The following is a 19,621-nucleotide window of genomic DNA, read 5'->3' as shown; positions in this document are numbered from 1 at the left end:
AATAGGTAGCAGTAAGCTCCTAACTATCCAGGGAAATTGGGGCCTTACAGAAATAGGACGCTTGCAAGGGCTACATTCACAGAAAGTGTGCTTCCTTTACTCAGGGTGCCTCATACGAATGAGCCACTCGCAAGATCACCGACACAGAGTGGGCTGAGGAAGAACTGAATCCCCAGATACGAGACTCACCCTTGAGACTGTTATTCTGGATAGAAGCTGGGGAAAATCCCTGCTATTTTTGCAAGACTTCACAACTGGATCAGGTCTGGGCGCGGGGTAAAAACCTGGTGTATATAAGCTGACTTTATGTCCATATCTTGAACGGCAGATATACACTGTCCAACTGTCCCACTTAATTATTTTAATTATTTTACTTAGGCATATTTCTTGTACTTATTGGAATTAGTGGGTGCAACGTCTTGTATGCCATTTATATTTTTTCAGTTCTGCTGTTCTCCTGTCGGTAATGTAATCCAGGTTCCCTATTTCTTGCATAACCTAAACTAAGCTAGCTCTGACCTCTGGTTATAGTATATTGTAGTGAGGAGATCTCCCCAGCATTGTTTAATAATATTACTGTTTGCTTAACGCTATGCACTCTTTGTCACATATATGCTCCTCATTTTGGCCATTCTATTCCCTGAGTTCCTCAAAGCACACGTTAACTTTTTAAATAATTCTGTATCTGATGTGACTTGTAGTTATATACACTTAAGGTAAACTGTTTTTCTTATATTAGACCTCTGTCTGCCCTGTTATATGTATAGGTCTTTATGAGAAGCAGAGTTCTAGATACATGACAAAAACCTGATATATACAAGCTGATATTGTTATGGAATTATGACTGTTTGACATGTTTTATTTAACCCTGTCACTTAGCCCCAGCATATTATTTGTACTTATTGGTCACAAAGGGTTTGAAATCCAAAATTTATGTTACTTATATGTTTCTTAGGTCTTAGATAAGCTGTTCTTTTGCTATTTATACTAACTTGGATATCTTTTTATTGACTACTTAACACAGCTGGGTCTGTCTCATAGATATATCACACTGATGTGAGGAGGCCTACCAGTTTAGCCATTTTACCCCTATACATCAATTTAACCAGTTAAACTTTGCCAAGCCCCTGAACAACTAAGTATAAAGCTCAGTGATCCCTTATATCAATAATTTAGGCTCTTGATTTTCAATATTGTGGATACAGATACATTTACTCACTCCCATAGCCATAACCATATCCTCTCAGGAGTTAGGTAGAGGGGGTTATACTCCAAAATAGTAGCTATTAATGAGTTGTGTACATACCTTAACCCCTGATTAATTAGTATAGTCTCTTATAGCATTTTAGCCCCATCCTGAACACATTTGTAGCTTTGGCTCTGCTGACAGGGGTGTGTATTCTATTGAAACCTCATACTTTCTAATTTGGTTATGATAATATGGGCTCAAATTAGAATTCATCTACTCTAATCCCTCTATGTAGAAATTTGCTTATACTCTGACTTGGGATAGACGTGCCAGATTATATTTCCTGTATCTCTGTTTTTTATAATGAGGCCAGTCATGCCTACTCCTCCTAACAGCTTAACTCTGAAATGTTCTTAACAATGGTTCCCTTACTACTGCTATTACTATTACTAATATATTTATACATCAATAAAGCTCAATTTAACGGTCTTATATAAGTTTTTTTAGTTTTCGCAATGGATCTAAACCCTATAAAAATAGAAAAAGGAGATTCCTTAATAGTGATCCATGAGTGGTCTCTCTAGTTTCAGAAGTTACCTTCCTGGATTATGTTCAAGATTGCATAAGGGGCCCAAAAGTGGTCCTGTTGGTTTTGTTGAAGGTACAGAGCTGTTTTGGCATTGACTCTCGTAAATCTGTGTTTGTATTGATATATACCTCCACTCCACTCTATTTAAATTATATAACAATTGTTAGCTGAATATGTGGAAACCATTTGTATGTAACACTTTCGACATGTTTATGTTTGTTTGCCTTTTGATGAATCTCAATAAAAACATATTAAAAAAAAAAAATGATAATTAAAAATAAATTATTATTATCATTTATTTGTATAGCTCCGCAACATTCCGCAATGCTGGATCTTCTTTTTTTGAGCATATGCCATGTTCTGCTTTTGTGTATTGTTTCTATCTTCTAAGGTTGGCCAACCGATCTTTGAATTATATTTTTATATTTACTATTTGTTAGAAATATTATTTATTAGATATCTCTTTATAGAATAAATTTGGTTTTGATTATTTTTATTGTGTACCTCTACCAATACTTCACCGCCATATCCCGGGTTTTTTGAGGTTTTATCTTGGGTTGATAGTGCTCCCTTTAACTCTTTTCTGTATTCATACTCTTTGTATTGTTCTAGGGGGAACACTATTAATAGGGAGTTTACCTCCATAATGCGAGATAGATAACCTACCAAATTACCTGTTCTTACTCTATCAAGCGGATCCTTGCACAGATTTGAATGTAAGAAATTAAAATATTTTCAAACTATATATCTTTTATATATATATATATATATATATATATATATATATATATACTTGACTCGCAGTGTCCCCTGCTTGAACAAAGTGATCCAAGACAGTTAATGTCATATCCTAATTATATATAAAAGATGTATGTAAACTGATCCTGTCCCTAATAGGGCTTGTTGTTTCTCCATTATAGCATGTTAATAAGTATGTTGTCTCCTACCATTGCTTTTGCTAGGAATCTACCTTTTATCATTGAATTACACCATGTACAAGGAAAGTATGAGCATGAACTTTTCTTTGGTGTAGTTAAATGATTTTTATTGCCTGTTTCACTACTAATCACATATGCCTCAATTGTTTGAATGTATTTAAAATTTAAAAAAATAACCCTTGTCTCTCATTTTCATTCCTTCTTTTAATTGTAGTAGCAATATTGGTCTGCTCACGTATCTGTCCTTTTTGTTATTTAATGACCACTGCTTAACACCTTTCAACAAGTTTGCTATCCATAATAGTGTTATTGACTGTTACATAGTACAATGTACGCCCATAACAACTATTAATTACATTAAACAAAGAGATACATAGGCCACATAGCAGTTACTGTGTCCAAACACATTATTTATGGATACTGTTAGTATACACATAATATAAAGTACATTTCATGGCATATTTATTTATAAACACTCCAGTAGTATAAAATATTTTTGGAAGCACTGCTGAGATATCATAACCTAATACTGAACCAGTATCCTATCCACAATTACTAACTCTAGCCTCAGCTTTTACCCCAACCATATCTTGACTTGACTTTGTATAACTTTGGACCTTTAACATCACTCTGTATCTATCTCTTTATTATGCAGCTTTTACTTTTATTGGTACCATTGAAAGGGTCTTTTAATTTAAGAAAAACTTGGGTGGCGAGCAGTTGAGAGGAGGAATATTTAAGGGTGGAAGTGGCACAGGGAAAGTGGATGATGTGAGTATATAGGAAGTTAGTTTGAATCGTATTGTTTTAAGGGATAATAGAAAGCAAAGGTCACATTGATTTTCCTATCAAATTTTGAACTATTCATAGTAACTATTTTGCAATGCATTTTCATTAAAGGGACAGTCTAGTCCAAAATAAACTTTCATGATGCAGCTAGGGCATGTAATTTTAAACACTTAGTTGAAAGCTAAACCTAGGAGGTTCATATGCTAATTTCTCATATGCCTCTTCTCTCAGGGCATTTTGACAGTTTTTCACCACTAGAGGGTGTTAGTTCATGTGTTGCATATAGATAACACTGTGCTCATGCACGTGGAGTTCCTAGGAGCCAGCACTAATTGGCTAAAATGCAAGTCTGTCAAAACAACTGAAATAAGGGGGCAGTTTGCAGAGGCTTAGAGGCAAGATAATTATAGAGGTAAAATGTGTATTTATATAGCTGTGTTGGTTATACAAAACTAGGTAATGGGTAATAAAGGGATTATCTATCTTTTAAAACAATAACAATTCTGGTGTAGACTGTCCCTTTAATTACTTTGCCCCCTCTCAACAGTTAACTCTAAAAAGTGTGTTTTTCCTAGGTGTTTCATAAGCCTAGATTTGTTACATTGTACTGAACTGTTTGATAAATGCAATAGCTCATTACCATCACTTTTTTGGCTTCAGGACAGGTGATATTATATGAGAATACGCCATAGTCTTTTTAAGGGGTGTGCCCATTGACAGCAAAACAAAGCAAATTTAGCTGACAAAGGGTTAATTCCAATGTCAACCAATATCATTTATCAGCTGTTTTTTGGGCTTCCAGTCCAACTCAAGAAATAGCATTTCTGTATTGGTAAACGTTCCGGCTGGATCCAAGCAGATAGTGTGAAAATCATCCATATGATGCATGCACAGCAATGACTTTAGGAATAACAATTCTCTCGGCCATCGAGTTTTATACTTTATTTAGGCAACAAAATGGATACATCAAGCTCAGCACATGAAGGATGCTGTTAGAATGCCAAACTGAACGTTTTAACAATTTTGGCAGTATTCCAAGATGATTTGGAATAATCTTTTATTATTTTTTATTTGGAAAATAATCTTTTATTATTATATTTTGCACGTGCAATACAATCTGAAATGACATAGATGACACAAGAAAATGGAAATTATGATTGCAACATTGAAAAATGTTGTTTAGCAATTGTACTTAATATTTTTATATTTCAGTCTCACATTTTTAGGATTTTAAAAGTACAGTATTCTCATCAATAGGAAAAGGGTTTTTCACTCAAGTAAGTTAAGTATTTGACATTCAGTCTTGTTTGTTTAAAAGCACAATCTTCTTTAGTTATAGAAATGCAGCAAAGAGAAACCCCATTCTGTACAGTGAGGTTTGGAAATTGCGGCCTGTACAGTGGGTTTTTGAAAATGCGTTCTGTACAGTGAGTTCTCAAACTTTATACTGTTTTTAAAACCTCTTTACGATTTACAGTGTTAAAATCCCGATACAGAAGATAAGATAATTTGCATCTAAATGGGAATTAAAATCCTGCATTGTTCTTTTCTATTTTAGTTAAAAAATCTCGCCAAAATGGAAAAAAAAAAGTTTTTCTTAAAGTATTAAAAAATGTTTTTTTAAAAATTAAAGTTTTGAAAAACATCATTGATCAAGCATGCCCAGTATACCCATAATGCCCATATACACATTTCATTCAGATTGTTCAATTAACATAAACACTACACTATCCAATTGCTAAACACAGACAGCGATCAGCATCCATTATCTGCAATTCCAAGTGGGAAAATTGGGATAAAATCTAATGTGGATAAACAATGTCAGCGATGTTTGACTTGGAAAGATTGTGATCACTTTGTTAACAAAAAAAAGCTATTCTCATTTTTACAACATCAAGAAAAACCCCAGAAATATAGGAATTTACCTAACAAAAAAGATTTCTAAATGGAGACCCTTTGAAATACAGTGCTTAATTGCTAATATATGCCATGCCATTTGAAGTGATTTGATAGTAAGATGGTTCATTATTTACGGTGAGGATATTGCAGAAGATGAATATGGTGGCAGTTATTTGTGCAGCAGAGGTGCTATCGCCAGTGTGGGTAGCATGGAGGCTTTGATAACATTTGAAAACATAAATTCATGGCTCTTAACAAAACTGCACAACCTTAAATCCTCAAACCACAGCTACAGATATACCTCCAGTTATCTCTTAATTATCCTCAAGACATAGAGGTAGATTTACCATAGGTCGAGCGGACGCATACGCTGTTGGCATTTAACATTGCACAACATTTACATTTAACATTGCTTGTGCAATGCCGCCCCCTAGCAGGAGCTGTCAATCATCCAGATCGGATCGGGATGATTTCAGTCCGCCACCTAAAAGGAGAAGTTAAGGAGCAGCGAGACGGAAACAATGGGCGTAAAATGCAGCATCTGCTTCTTAATAAATCTACCCCATATACTTTTTTTTTATATAGCTATTCATCCAGCATTGTAAATGCTATATGAAGAGATATGTTGCTTTATAAAAATATGTATGACTACTAGTGATAAACTGCTGTAACAACCATGTTTCTTATCAGTAGACTAGATTCACTAACAATCTCTCCAAACCCAGCAAATCCTGTGCTATTCTATGGATCTCATTCAATTAAAAGTGAGAAAACACAGCATAAAATTTCACCAAACGAATGCCAAATCTCAAAATGTTGCCCATGCCTACTGCACACCTTTAGTGCAAGCTTAAGTAGCATAGAAACCAGAGACTAGCAAGACCAGTGTTCCCTCTAAGACCAGATTTTTTGAGCAGCCCAGCAGTGAAAAAGTTAATAAGGTAACCATACCTTGCTGTCTGCCTTGCGTAGTGTTTGCTCGCTGCAGGGTGTGGTTCACTAATTAACTGTTTCACTGCTGGACTGCTCACAAAATCTGGCCTTAGAGGGAACATTGAAAGACATTAGTGAATTTAGCCCTCTGTGTTTGTTGCTCATTTATAAAAGTGCTAAATATATATCAATGGTGGTATGTTAATAGAGATGAAATATTTTATTAAAAAATGTACAATATTTGTGTTACAAAGAAGTAAAAACATGTATTATAAGACAAAATAAATACAATGCAACACAATGAGAATGTGCCTTAAAGGGACATAATACTTATATGCTAAATCACTTGAAACTGATGCAGTATAACTGTAAAAAGCTGACAGGAAAATATCACCTAAGCAAATGTATTTCCCATTTAAATCAGAAAATAATTAAAGGGCCATAATACCCAAATGTTTAAACACTTGAAAGTGATGCAGCATAGCTGTAAAAAGCTGACTAGAAAATATCTCCTGAACATCTCTATGTAAAAAAGAAAGATATTTTACCTCAAAAGTTCCTCAGTAGCCACCTCCCATTGTAAAGGATTTCTAAGCAGCATATTAGTGTGTCTGTCCTGGGACATCTGAAGGGATGAGCATTGTGCACTCTCATCTTATTTCACCAATCAGGTAAAGGAAGTTTACAATGAAATCTCATGAGAGTCAAGTCAAATCTCATGAGATCACAGTAAAAGTTCATGACCTCAGCACTGCTGATGCTGATTGGCTGCTGTTCATTTCTTCATTTTTTTAATTTTTTTTACCTGTAGCTGGGAGCAGTTGAGTATAACTTTTTTTTTTTTTTTTTTTTTTTTTTTTTAAATATTTTTTTATTGAGGTAATGCGTAATAACATAAGAGCATAACATATGTCCAGGTACATAATAGGACTGCAAATGAAAACGTAAACTATACAAAGCAACCAAACCACAGGTCTGACAAGGAGAGAATACATTCTGGCCAAGAGTACGAGAGTATGTCTAGGGTGCAGATTATAGAATGCATAGTATACAGGAATGAGAGTAAAAAGAAAGGCCTTGCGTGTTGCATAGATGGTTAACTGGAACATATGGTAGAGAGACCTCATTTTACAACCTTTGGCTTATTAAAGGTTAGAAAGGTCCCCAGCTTACTGTGAAAACCTTAGAGTAATGTATCTATTCAGAGTCACTTGTGGTAAGGTGGGGTTAGCAAAAATGGTTTTATTTTGGGGGTAGGGGAAGTCAGCGGACCAGAGCCGCTCTGGTTAAAAAATAAGGGGAACAGGGGGGGGGGCGCGTATCCGGGTGTGTGAGAGGTATAGCATTGATGTTATGGATTAGTAGGAGTTCTAGTTCTGTGGAGCACGTTGCAAATTTAATGGGGTGAGCAAAATGGCGGTTGAATCATGTCTTCCTCCTAAAACATCAAGAGCTACTCTGAAACCCTACCAAAATTATGAACTAAATGAAGGGAAATTAGCGTATTTAGAGATCATTGTATGGGCTAGGGAGAGATTGATTGGAGATTAGCTGCTGATACAATAATAAAGAAAAAATAGAGTGGGTGGTGTATAATGTTTAGAAACCAGATACTGATATACATTCATTATTATATAAAATGGCAAATATATGGAGCTCGCGACTTGACAGTAATAACCACGGGTATATTATATACATAGTACCTTATTTTATAAAGCTATGATGGCTGGATGTGTGGGATGCTAACTGCAAACTGATCTAGGGGAAGGGCCAAGGGACTGTAGGGGGGGCTTAAAACTGTTTCAGCGAATGGCTGTATCTCTGATCCTTTGGGAAACCTTAAAAATGTTAGTCTGATGATTTAAGTTAACCACTAGAGGATTGCTCAGGACCAATCATGTATTGAGATTGTGGGACTATATATCCTTCCCTAGAGATCCTATCATGGGGACTCAGGGGGCATAATTTTGCGTTTAAAAAGCTTTACAGTATAATAAAGATAAGGGGAGTAGTTGTCAGATACTAGACGATAATTATAGAGCCCAGACGAAATACTAGGCTATATCAAGATTGAGGAAGTAGTATAATTTGCTTCAGGAATAGTTGAGGCTTATTAAGGGTATGAAAGTGGTAATGGGAGGGAAATATAAGAGCTATATATATGTATAAAGGTAGTCAGTATATGTATATATGGCGTTATATGGACTGGCTAGGAAGGGAGCAGGGTCATAACCATGTAATATGTAAAATTAAGGATTAAGCAATGATGTCTGATAACTCCACTAGCTAGGATGAGCATATCATGGAGAAAGTATACTAACGGGTAAAATTGGGGTTATACCATATGTCCTCAGTGGTATTATAAATAAATACAGAGCTCACTAGTATGGGTAGATAAAGAAAAGAGATATGTAAATATTTCACTTAAACCTACATTCATTTGAAACACAATGGTAGTTCTGTATATGCAGTTAAACCCATTTAAAGTAAAAGGGAGTGTCATTACAGCAGAGAACAGATCTATATAGTATGAGTTTGATTGCAAAAATATAGGAGCTGTATTTTCCCATGAGCCCAAATATCCCAAGAAAGGTTACCTAAACGCCAAGTAAGTAGAAAATACTCATGTCTAAAGGCCAACTTCTGCAGCTTAACTTAGAGAGACAATCTTATGTGCTGAAACCTAAAAGTATTAATACATACAGATAGATCCTAAAGAATAGGCAGATGTGGCTCCTGGAGACACCCTATATTGGTAATAACATGGAGATGTAGGATATAGATAGTAGAAAAGATAAGAGTCTTGTAAGAACCCACATCAGATAAACCCCAAAATTAGAACATAATAAGTCCTCTCGATGAATGTAACATATATACAAATTAGCATGTAACCAAGATGGGGGTATATCTCAGGCTGTCAGCCGTCATCACAGGGTAAGAATGTCCTCTTTAGAATGTTCATGGAAGAGTATGCCATGTCTTTCAGAACTATGGGTACTTGAGGGCAAAGCATCACAAATTACATCTAAATCACATCTAGCCGACTCCAACTCTGCTATCACCGCTATAGGGAAGTCTCATGAATGTGATTTTCCCAAGCCCCATGTGTGAACAATAATTAGGGCTGCAGACAAGGAATGTAGTGTTCATTACCATATTCAGGAGATTGAGGCCTGTGTCAGAGGAGAGTTCGTTACGTGTAATACCGGTTTTCTGAGTTACTTCTAGGAACTCTTTGTCAAGCTGGAGCAACGTGTGAGTCAATCCCATCAGGGTTTCAGCTGCCGCTGTCAAGAGAATCATCGGGTCAAGTGAGATTATGGGTGACAGGGCTAGAGATGCTGCGTCTAGGCGACTGTTGGAAGACGGCTGGGGTTCATGATTTGTGCTGGCAGGGATGCCGGATAGGAACTCTAAGATGGGGTGAGTCACGGCAGTATCCGTAAGAACTTTCTCTTGTAGGTGCGTTTCAACTGCGGCTTCTCTCTGCTCCAGCGATCCCACCTTCATGAATATCCGAAAGCTAGGGGCTTGCAGATCGCCGTCGCTCTCAGGAGGCACTCCAAAGCAGCCTATGTCGGTGGGAGATGTTTGTGGCGTAGGTGATTGAAGGATCTCCACCAGCAGCGCAGCGGGGGTCTCCCCTGTCATGGTGTCAGATCTCGATGAGGTAGTAGTGGCCCTCCGATCCCAAGAGGTGGTCTCAGTGCCGACATCAGGCCAGCCATGCCAAAGGAGCTGATGGTATGATGTTATATCGCACTCTGGGGATGTCTCCTGAAGGGGATCTTTCAGTGGAATGCGATCAGGGGTGTCAGTAGCCCCTCCCGCCATTGCTGTTGTTAATGTATTAGAGAGGTCTGAGAAGTGATCATCCATCCGGCCGATCAAACTCAGTAGCAAAGTCTGTAGTGTCCGCTGGCTGTCTTCCATGTAGGCTATTATTATCGGTTGTTCCGAGAATAGGTTAGAATTAATAGCTATGTGTAATACACCGGGAGAGGATGGCGGGAATCTTGCGTACAAAGGCCTCACTGGTCTGGATCAGGCTATGACCGCTATGAAACTCATAAAGCTGGATAGTTTCTTAATCAGCAGGCTTTCATGTAGATAATTAAACCAAGATGTTATCACATTTGTTGCTTAGTTAACAAGAAAAATGAAGATATTTGAGCTCTCTAGCTGGAGATGAGTGAATTTGCGTCCTCTCCCGGTGCTGCTTGGACACGCCCCCCCGAGTATAACTTTTTACACAGAACTTACTCTGCTGAGCTGAGGAGATTGTGAGGTAAAATATCTTCCTTTTTTACATAGAGATGCTCAGGTGATATTTTCCTGTCAGCTTTTTACAGTTATACTGCATCAGTTTCAAGTGATTTAGCATATGAGTAGTATGTCCCTTTAAGCACCAATAATGTCATCTTTATTAAACAAGAATGTTAGATAATTTTCACAGGCATAGATTTTCTTATGCTAAGTACATACAAAAGCAGATCACACTATAAAGTTTTACAAAAACAAATACACCTTGTCTCACAAAACGATGGGTACTGCTGGTATAGAGTGATGCACTATTACAAACATGCATGTGCATCACACACAGGTAGGTACACATAAAAGGAGGTGTGTGTTAATATCTTTGCTACAGGAGAAGGTTGCAGTCCACAGTGTCTCAGGTATTGAACTTTATTAAGCTATAAATGACAAGTAATTTTTTATATTTATTATAAATAAGTAATTAAGCATTGCATCACAAAAAGATGCAACTTTGGAAGTATTGTGGTGCAGGCTCCCTCATGCAAGTCTGCAAAAGGGAAGTTAAAAATTAGTTAAAAGACTGCAGTTTCCTAACTTTCCTATTCCTCAGAGCTGATGGAGTTAAACCCACATTGGTCACTTTTGCTCGGGGTGATTGGGAAACGCTGCTCTTGTGCGATTGGTTGCGCAATAGCAGGGAGTGGGTCTACACAAGCGATAGCTTGTGTAATCATAAAAATTGGCTGCTCACCCCATATGTGAGTAGACAGGTTACCTGCCTATGAACCTTGATTGCCCACTGATTAGTAAATGGGGGTTTTGTGTTTATAATCATAAGTCCTAAATTTTCCCTGGTGTCACTACCATCTCCATCTTTTCAAACATTTCATTTATGTTTCAATTTTCCTGAGAAATTTAAAGGAACAGTAAAAGTCAAAATTACAATTCATGATTCAAACAGAGCATGCAATTTTAAACAACTTTCCAATTTACTTCTATTATCAAATTTGCTTTGTACCTTTCAACAAAGCCATGTGAAAGAAGCAAATTTGATAACAGAATTAAATAGGAAAGTTGTTTACAAATAAATGTTCTATTTGAATCATGAAACATTAGTTTTGATGTTACTTTCCCTTTAAATAAAGTTGTTGTATTTTTCAATTCCCTGCACTTTAAACTTTTATGTATTTGGACTAGATTAGAAGTGGAACACTATTTATCACTCCCACTCATGCGTTAACTCCACTAGACCGACTTTTTGTGTGCGTCAGGTAGCGCGCATTGGGTACTACAAGTTGAAAGTAAAAAGTTTTCAATGGCACCCTAACTGGACGCGCACAAAAATACGAAATCCGACTATTGGAAACGTGTTAACCCCCATAGACTTTAATGGACACCCTTACATGCAAACTGGTTCACATTTTCTCAAATGCCCTAACCCAACAAAGAAGATAGAATATGTTCTATTTATTCATAAATACATATTTATATATATATATATATATATATATATATATATATATATATATATATATTTTTATATATATATATATATATATATATAATATGGTATTATTTTACAATATATATAAACAGTATATATACCTATATATATTTAGGACTATACGTAGTTATATATATATATATATATATATATATATATATATGATAATCTATTTAAAAATACTTAGAACACATTCCCCTATGTGAAGAATATTGGAATGTGAAATATACACAGTAAATACACAGTTATAACACTTTATCAAATATAAATATTGCATAAATATGCGTTTACATGTTTTCATCTACTTTACTGCAAAGGGCTCCAGTGTACATATATATATATATATATATATATATATATATATATATATATATATATATATATATACAGTATATATATATATATATATATATATATATATATATATATATATATATATATATATATATATATATATATATATATATATGCACCAGTTGATTGGAGTAACCGTGTTAGTCCAGAGATTTAGATATCAAAAAAACAGTATTGCATTGAGCAATGATACTTTTTTAATCTTTTTTTCTTATAAATGTATAGTTAGTCCAATAAAAAAATTATCATTGCTCAATGCAATACTCTTGTTATTTTGATATCTATCTATCTATCTATCTATCTATCTATCTATCTATCTATCTGTACATATGTATTTATGTGTTTATATGTGTATATATTTCTGTAAATACATACATACACATAAATTCATAAATACATATGTACACATGCACGCACACACATATATATATATATATATATATATACAGACACACATATTTAGACATGTGTATGTATGTATCTCTATGTTAAAGCCCTTTTATTTCTAACAACTGAGACCTCATATCTTTGAGCCTTTATAACTTTTCTATGCAATTTTTTTTATTAGACAGTGCTATATTGAGTGTAACTGTACTTTTAAATGTAATTGTGATGTGTTTTGTGCAACTTGTTAGTTGATCATAACAGTTCAGCAAAGTTCTGAAGTCGGGCTATACCGACGTGCGGTAAATTCAATTGTGGTGGAACAAACGCATTTACTTTCAACTTTTAATACACGTGCTAATTCCAACGTGCACAAATAGTCGTGATAAACCCCTTTTAACTTGCACGCAACAATTAGTGATCCACTCATAATCTTTTGTAGATGACATTTTCATGATTAAAAGAACAAGAATAGCTCCCTGGAGGAGAGCATCGACGTAGGGGATGGTGACCCCTATCTTAGGCAGTGGAGCAGTCCTGGGAGATATTTAGGCAGAGTGCGGAAGTCACCCACCCTCTTTCTGTTCCTGCAACCACAAGGTGAAGTTTGTTCCTGAGGCTTGCAGTTGCAGTAACTGAGAGGATGAGTGACGTTGCAGAGCAGATGCAGCGGCTAGCAGAAGCGAAGGGCCTGGACTGGCTGAGGTCTTACTTGGCGGCGGCGCATCCCTCTGGACCTGGATCTTCGGCAGCTGCAGGCGGGACGGATCACGGCAGGCCACAACGGCGGTCGAGGCCTCCGGAGCGGCTATCTCCCGACGGCGACAGGACTCAGAGGAGCAGGAGCGGCGCTGGGCCTGAAAGAGATGATCCTGAGCCCAGGCGCCGGTCGTCGAACAGAGGAGGCGGGTCGCAGGAGCGGACGCGTGTGTCGGGTGAGGAGGCCACGCGGCGGATGTCTGTCAGGAGCAGTGACGCGGCAGGTAAGGCCAGGCGGGGAGAGGGGCTGGGCCTCGATGGCGGCAGCAATGGGCGGGAGCCTACGGCCCAGGAAACTAGGCCTGCAGATCAGGGAGCCGGTGAGACGGCGGGGGAGGGTTCTCCTCAGGCCACACAATTACAAAGGGAACAGGGAGAGGAGACAGGAGTGCAGCAACGGAAGGGGGGGGGCTATGACAGGCAGGAAAGGGGCTGATGTAGGTGAGGAGCAGGGGGCAAGGGCGCCCAGGAGTACGGGGAATGAGACTCCTGGGGGGGGCAAAAGAAAAGGAAAAAGTGGTCAGTTAGCAAGGGCGGTAGCGGCAAGGAGTGATGAGGGGGGGGGGTCCCCAGACAAAGCGCGGCGGAGGCCCAAAGGGGGGATAAGGGGCAAGAGATGCGTGATCGGAGGGGGGATGGGATTAGAGTGGCCAGTGTTGGAGATGGGCCATTGGTAGCGAGGGGGGAGGCATATGGGGGGGAGCCTGCCAGGGGGAGAGGGGGTGTGTGCCCCGGGAATAGGGATGAAGGGGGGGTAGGGGTTGGGAGGGGGGGGGGATATGGTTCCCACGCGAGGGGGGGGGGAGATAGGCCTGGGCAAGGGAAGCCTGGGGGTGGGAGGGGTCGGGGGGTTAGAAGGGTCGCTAGAGGAAGGGGAAAAGGAAAGAGGGGGCGGGGAGCTTGGAGGAAGAGGGGGACGGGCGGACCTGGGCAGGGCTAACGTGTCTTCTTTATTTCCAGCAGGTGATGAGGAGGAGTTGGAGGGACAGAGGGGTGGTAGGGCAGAACTCTCTGCTGAGCCTGCGGGACCGGACCTGGAAGGAGATGCACTGTGGATAGACTATTCCTACAGTGATCTGGAATCTGACGATCCTGGAGAGGGCACTTCATCTGGACCGGTGGCAACACGGCAGGTAGGGGAACCTGGCCGCCTTGGAGCAGTTAATCAGGTCCTTGGGGGCAGGGGGTCTTGGGCGGGATGGTATTGGGGGGAGCGTGGAAGGTAGGCAAGGGTTGGGATCTAGAGAAGGAAGTATTAGGAGTGTAGGACAGGTTAGGGATGTCACTGTCTCCTCTTTACAGATACGGCCACGGGAGGAGGACCCCCTGGCGCGCCGCAGCCCAAGAAGGTCGGGAGCGGAACGGCGTCGGGATAAATCCCGCTCGCCCAGGGAGAGGACGCAGCAGCGGAGAAGGGGACGGTCTCCTACGTGGGGGAGGATCGACAGGTCCCGGGAAAGGAGCAGTCGGAGGAGGAGATCTCGGTCTCCATCCCAGAGGAGGAGGACGTACAGACCCAGAGGGAGGGAGCCTAGGAAACAGCCGGACACTGGGACAGGAGTAGCGGCAGCGCCGATGGAAATGGCCGGAGCTGGGACGGCGCCCAGGAGTGGAGGTGAGGGTGCTATCACTGACACGGGTGTGGCTGGAGGAGAGCATGGCTTAGGTGTGCAGAATATGATGAGTGGTTTAAGGGATCTGCTGACGCAGTTTGAAAGGCGGCTGGTGGGGCAGCAGGGGAACGTTGCAGCAGCTTGGGGCGTGGGGTCCGTGGCAACAGTGGGGGGCGCAAGTCAGGGGGCTGGGAATGCAGGCCAGGGAACAGGTGGGGCCGTACCAGTGGCTGGGTGGTAGCTAGTGCTGGTGAAGTACGGAAGGTGCCGGAGAGCGCAATGAGAAGACCCTGCCTGTGCTCAATTGGGCCGCTAGGGATTCATCTTACTCAGGAGCTTAAGGAGAAAATATGGAAGAGGGAGTTCTTGGAAATATTTTCTCTGCTGCCGCTGGAACAGGTGATGGAGATTAAAGAGGACACGAAAGGTGACAAGGAGAAGAAAGAAGAGGACGAAAGGAAGAAGAGGTATCGTAAATTGCCAAAAACTCTATCTAATTGGTCGAGGGCATTCTGTATTCTAGCGGCGGTGGTAGGCGAAAAATTCCCGGAGCAATGCTCCGCGTTGTTCTGTTATTACGACGAGATCTCTGGGGCGTACAAGACCTATGGTGGCCTAGCGTGGTGGCGGTACGATGAGCAGTTCCCCCAGAGGATGGCGGTGGGACGACAGGGATATGGGGATATGGCTGGAGTTAATGACTCCGCTGCGTGGGTCCTTTCGTGGCATCGGGGGAACGGGGGGAGGTGGAACGTCCTCTAGCAGCGTTGGGGGTGGCGTAGCAGTTGCTATTAGAAAAGGGCTCTGCTCCCAATATAATGAAGGGCAATGTAAATTCGGAACCGGGTGCAAGTACAAACATGCTTGCTCAGGATGTGATGGTGCCCATTCGTGCTTCAAGAGAAGCGGGGGAGGGGGTAAACCGGGCGAGGCTGTAGGAAGGATGGTTCCTTGGTTAGAGCGATTCGCTAGGGTCCGGGGTAAGGCGGGTGACGCGGAACTCTTGCTGACGGGTTTTAGCTCTGGGTTCTGGATTCCATTTGAGGACAAAGGGGGGGTTCAAATTTCGGGGGAATCTAAAATTGGCAAAAGAATTGCCGGAGGTAGTTCAAGGTAAACTCGACAAAGAAGTGGCTTTGGGGAGGATGGCGGGCCCCTTTTCTCACCCGATGTTTCGGAATTTGAGGGTATCTCCGTTGGGGGTGGTGCCAAAAAAGGCAGCAGGTCAGTACCGCATGATTCACCATTTATCCTATCCTAAAGGGACATCAGTTAATGATAGGATCGACCCCGCAGTAGCGGCCGTGAGGTATGCATCATTTGATAAGGCGGTGGGGTTGGTAAGGGAGGCTGGCGTTGGTGTATTAATGGGTAAGGTCGATGTGGAGGCTGCCTTTCGGCTATTGCCAGTGCACCCGGTGTGTCATCATTTACTGGGTTGTTTTTTCCGTGGTTTCTTTTACGTGGACCTCTGCCTCCCGATGGGCTGCTCCATATCGTGTGCTTACTTCGAGAAGTTCAGCACCTTTGTGGAATGGGTGGTGCAGCTGTGAGCGGGGTTGGCATCGGTCGTCCATTATTTGGACGACTTCCTATTTGTGGGGGCCGCCGACACATTGGATTGTGTTAGGCTAATGGACCAATTTTTTACGGGAACTGAGGAATTCGGAATCCCGGTTGCCCATGAAAAAACCGAAGGTCCATCCACAACGTTGAGTTTCTTGGGGATCGAAATTGATTCCATTCGTATGGAGTGCCGGTTGCCGTTGGACAAACTGGACGACCTAAAAGGGGTCATTAAGGGGGAGCTTGGGAAGCGCAGGCTTCGCCTTTGTGAGATCCAGTCGTTGGTGGGCAAACTAAACTTTGCTTGTAGAATTATTCCGGTGGGGAGGGTTTTCTGTAGGAGGCTCTCCCTGGCCACGGTGGGAGTCACAGCCCCCAAAAGGTGGATTACCTGGGGGCAGACCTTAAGGAACACTTAAGAATATGGTTGTTGTTTTTGGCAGAGTTCAATGGTCGGGCGTTGGTTCACGGGAAAGCGGTGTCGAATGATGAGCTGCACCTGTTTACGGATGCAGCGGGGTCCCTGGGTTTTGGAGCCTATTGCCAAGGGGAGCTGGGTGGCTGGGAAATGGCCAGCACAATGGGTCAGCCAAGGTCTAACGAAGAATCTGGTCTTTTTGGAACTCTTTCCGTTACTGGTAACTGTGAGGGTGTGGAGGGACAGGATTAGGGATAGGAAGGTGGTATTCCATTCGGACAACCTGGGGGTGGTCTTTGCTGTTAATAGGTTGACGTCTTGCTCCCTGCCGGTGGTTCGCCAGTTGAGGCTGTTTGTGCTGGACTGCATGCGGATGAATGTGCTGTTTCACGCTGTGCATGTGCCTGGTTACCAGAATACCATAGCTGACGCTCTTTCTCGCTTTCAGTGGTCGAGATTTCGAGAGGTGGCACCAGAAGCGGAGATGGAAGGAGTCAATTGCCCGCCAGAGTTGTTGGAGCTGGAAGTATGGAGTTAATCAGGGTGGCAAGGGGAGCGGTAGCTCCAGGTACGTGGAATGCTTATGTTCGAACATGGAAGCAATGGTGGGAGGTGATCACGACAGAGGGCATGGTAGCTTCTAGGGAATGGTGGATTCAAGGCTTGCTGTCTTGGATAAAAGAGTGGAACCAAAGGGGGCTCTCTAGGTCACTGGTAAGGAGAAATATGGCGGCATTAAGATTCCTGTTTAAACTTTTGGGGTGGGAAGATTTGACGGGGTTATTCCTTGTCCGTTTGGCAGTGAAGGGGTTGTGTAAGAAAAAAGTGGAGAAGGACAGACGGAGGCCAATTGGTTTCCAACTTCTGCTGCGGATCTTGGCCGTCGTGCAGACGGTGTGTACCTCAGGGTATGAGGTATTGTTGTTTAGAGCAGTTTTTTCGACAGCATTCTTTGGGGCTTTTCGGGTATCAGAACTGGTGGGGGCGAATAAGTGGGATGGGGGGGGCCTACAGGCCAGGGATGTGTCAATTAAGGATGAGGTGGTTTGAATTTGGCTCCGGGGGTCCAAGACTGATCAGGAGGGGCGGGGTAGGTTGATAAAGCTTGGGGAAGCACGGGGGCAGGGTGCCCGGTTGCCCACATGAGGGCATTTTTGGATATCCGGCCACAGACTTCTTTGCCGTTGTTTATACACAAAGATGGCTCGGTTTATCTCGCTTCCAATTCTTGGCGGTGCTTCATCGGGCATTAAGGGACTTAGGGTACACAGCGGAAGAATTTGGAACGCATTCGTTCCGAATTGGGGCTGCCACTGAGGCTGCTAGTTTGGGTTTGGGGGAGAGTGTGATAAAAAGGATTGGTGGTTAGAAGTCTGGATGTTTTCGTTCATATGTTAGACCTGACCTGGTGGCTTAGGATGTTTTTCTTGTTTTTCAGGTCAAGTTCAGTGTTGGATTGTGGGCCACTCCTATATATATTGGGCCCGTAAGGCGGCAGCGGTCATGGATGAAGGTGCACAGTTGAAATTTAAGGAGGAGGCAGTGTTGTTGCGGTGGCTTGGGGTCAGGGGATTGAGGTGGGACCAGGTTCTGAGAAAGGTGGTAGACCATGCCAGGTTATTCCAGCCTCCGGACATTATGGTCGTCCATGCGGGGGGCAATGATTTGGGGTTTTTGTCCCAGAAAGATTTGGTGGATAAGATCAGGAGGGATTTGGGTAGACTGAGGGAATTATTCCCTTGGGTGATAATAGTTTGGTCCGATATCGAACCACGTTCATAGTGGCGGGCGGCATGGGATTTTAGGAAGTTGGAGGCCTCTAGAAAGAAGATTAACAGGACAGTGACCAGTTTTGTGGGCAGACTTGGAGGGTTTGGCATTCGCCATGTAGAATTTGAAGGGGAGACAGGTCATTGTTTTCTCTTAAAGGATGGGGTTCACCTCAATGAGGTTGGATTGCACCTCTTTAATTTTAACATCAAAGAAGGGGTGCAGAAGGCCTTAGCCCGGGTGGGGTTGGCTCGTCAGTGACGCGCTGTGGCGGGGGTGCTTGTCTTTTATGTGTGGTTAGGTGAATGGGTACCTCCCTAAAGAGGCGGGAGAGAGTTGGGGGGGATGTACCTGGTGGTATGCCAGTGGAAGGTACATCTCTTGGCAAGCATCCCAGGTTATGAGGTTAATGTGTTAACGGTTTAAGTAATTTGTTGAATGTATAGTTATATATCATAAAAGATTTAATAAATGCGGGCTACGGCCTTTACACCCACTTTTGTGTCTTGTATCCTTTATTAGCGGAACGCATGCCTAGTATGGGGTCATAGCTCCCTGGAGGAGAGCATCGACGTAGGGGATGGTGACCCCTATCTTAGGCAGTGGAGCAGTCCTGGGAGATATTTAGGTAGAGTGCGGAAGTCACTCACCCTCTTTCT

Source organism: Bombina bombina, chromosome 1 (genome assembly GCF_027579735.1).
Source record: "Bombina bombina isolate aBomBom1 chromosome 1, aBomBom1.pri, whole genome shotgun sequence".
NCBI classification, from domain to species: Eukaryota; Metazoa; Chordata; class Amphibia; order Anura; family Bombinatoridae; genus Bombina; species Bombina bombina.
The sequence above is the reverse complement of the archived record's forward strand: the minus strand, read 5'-3'. Positions refer to the sequence as shown.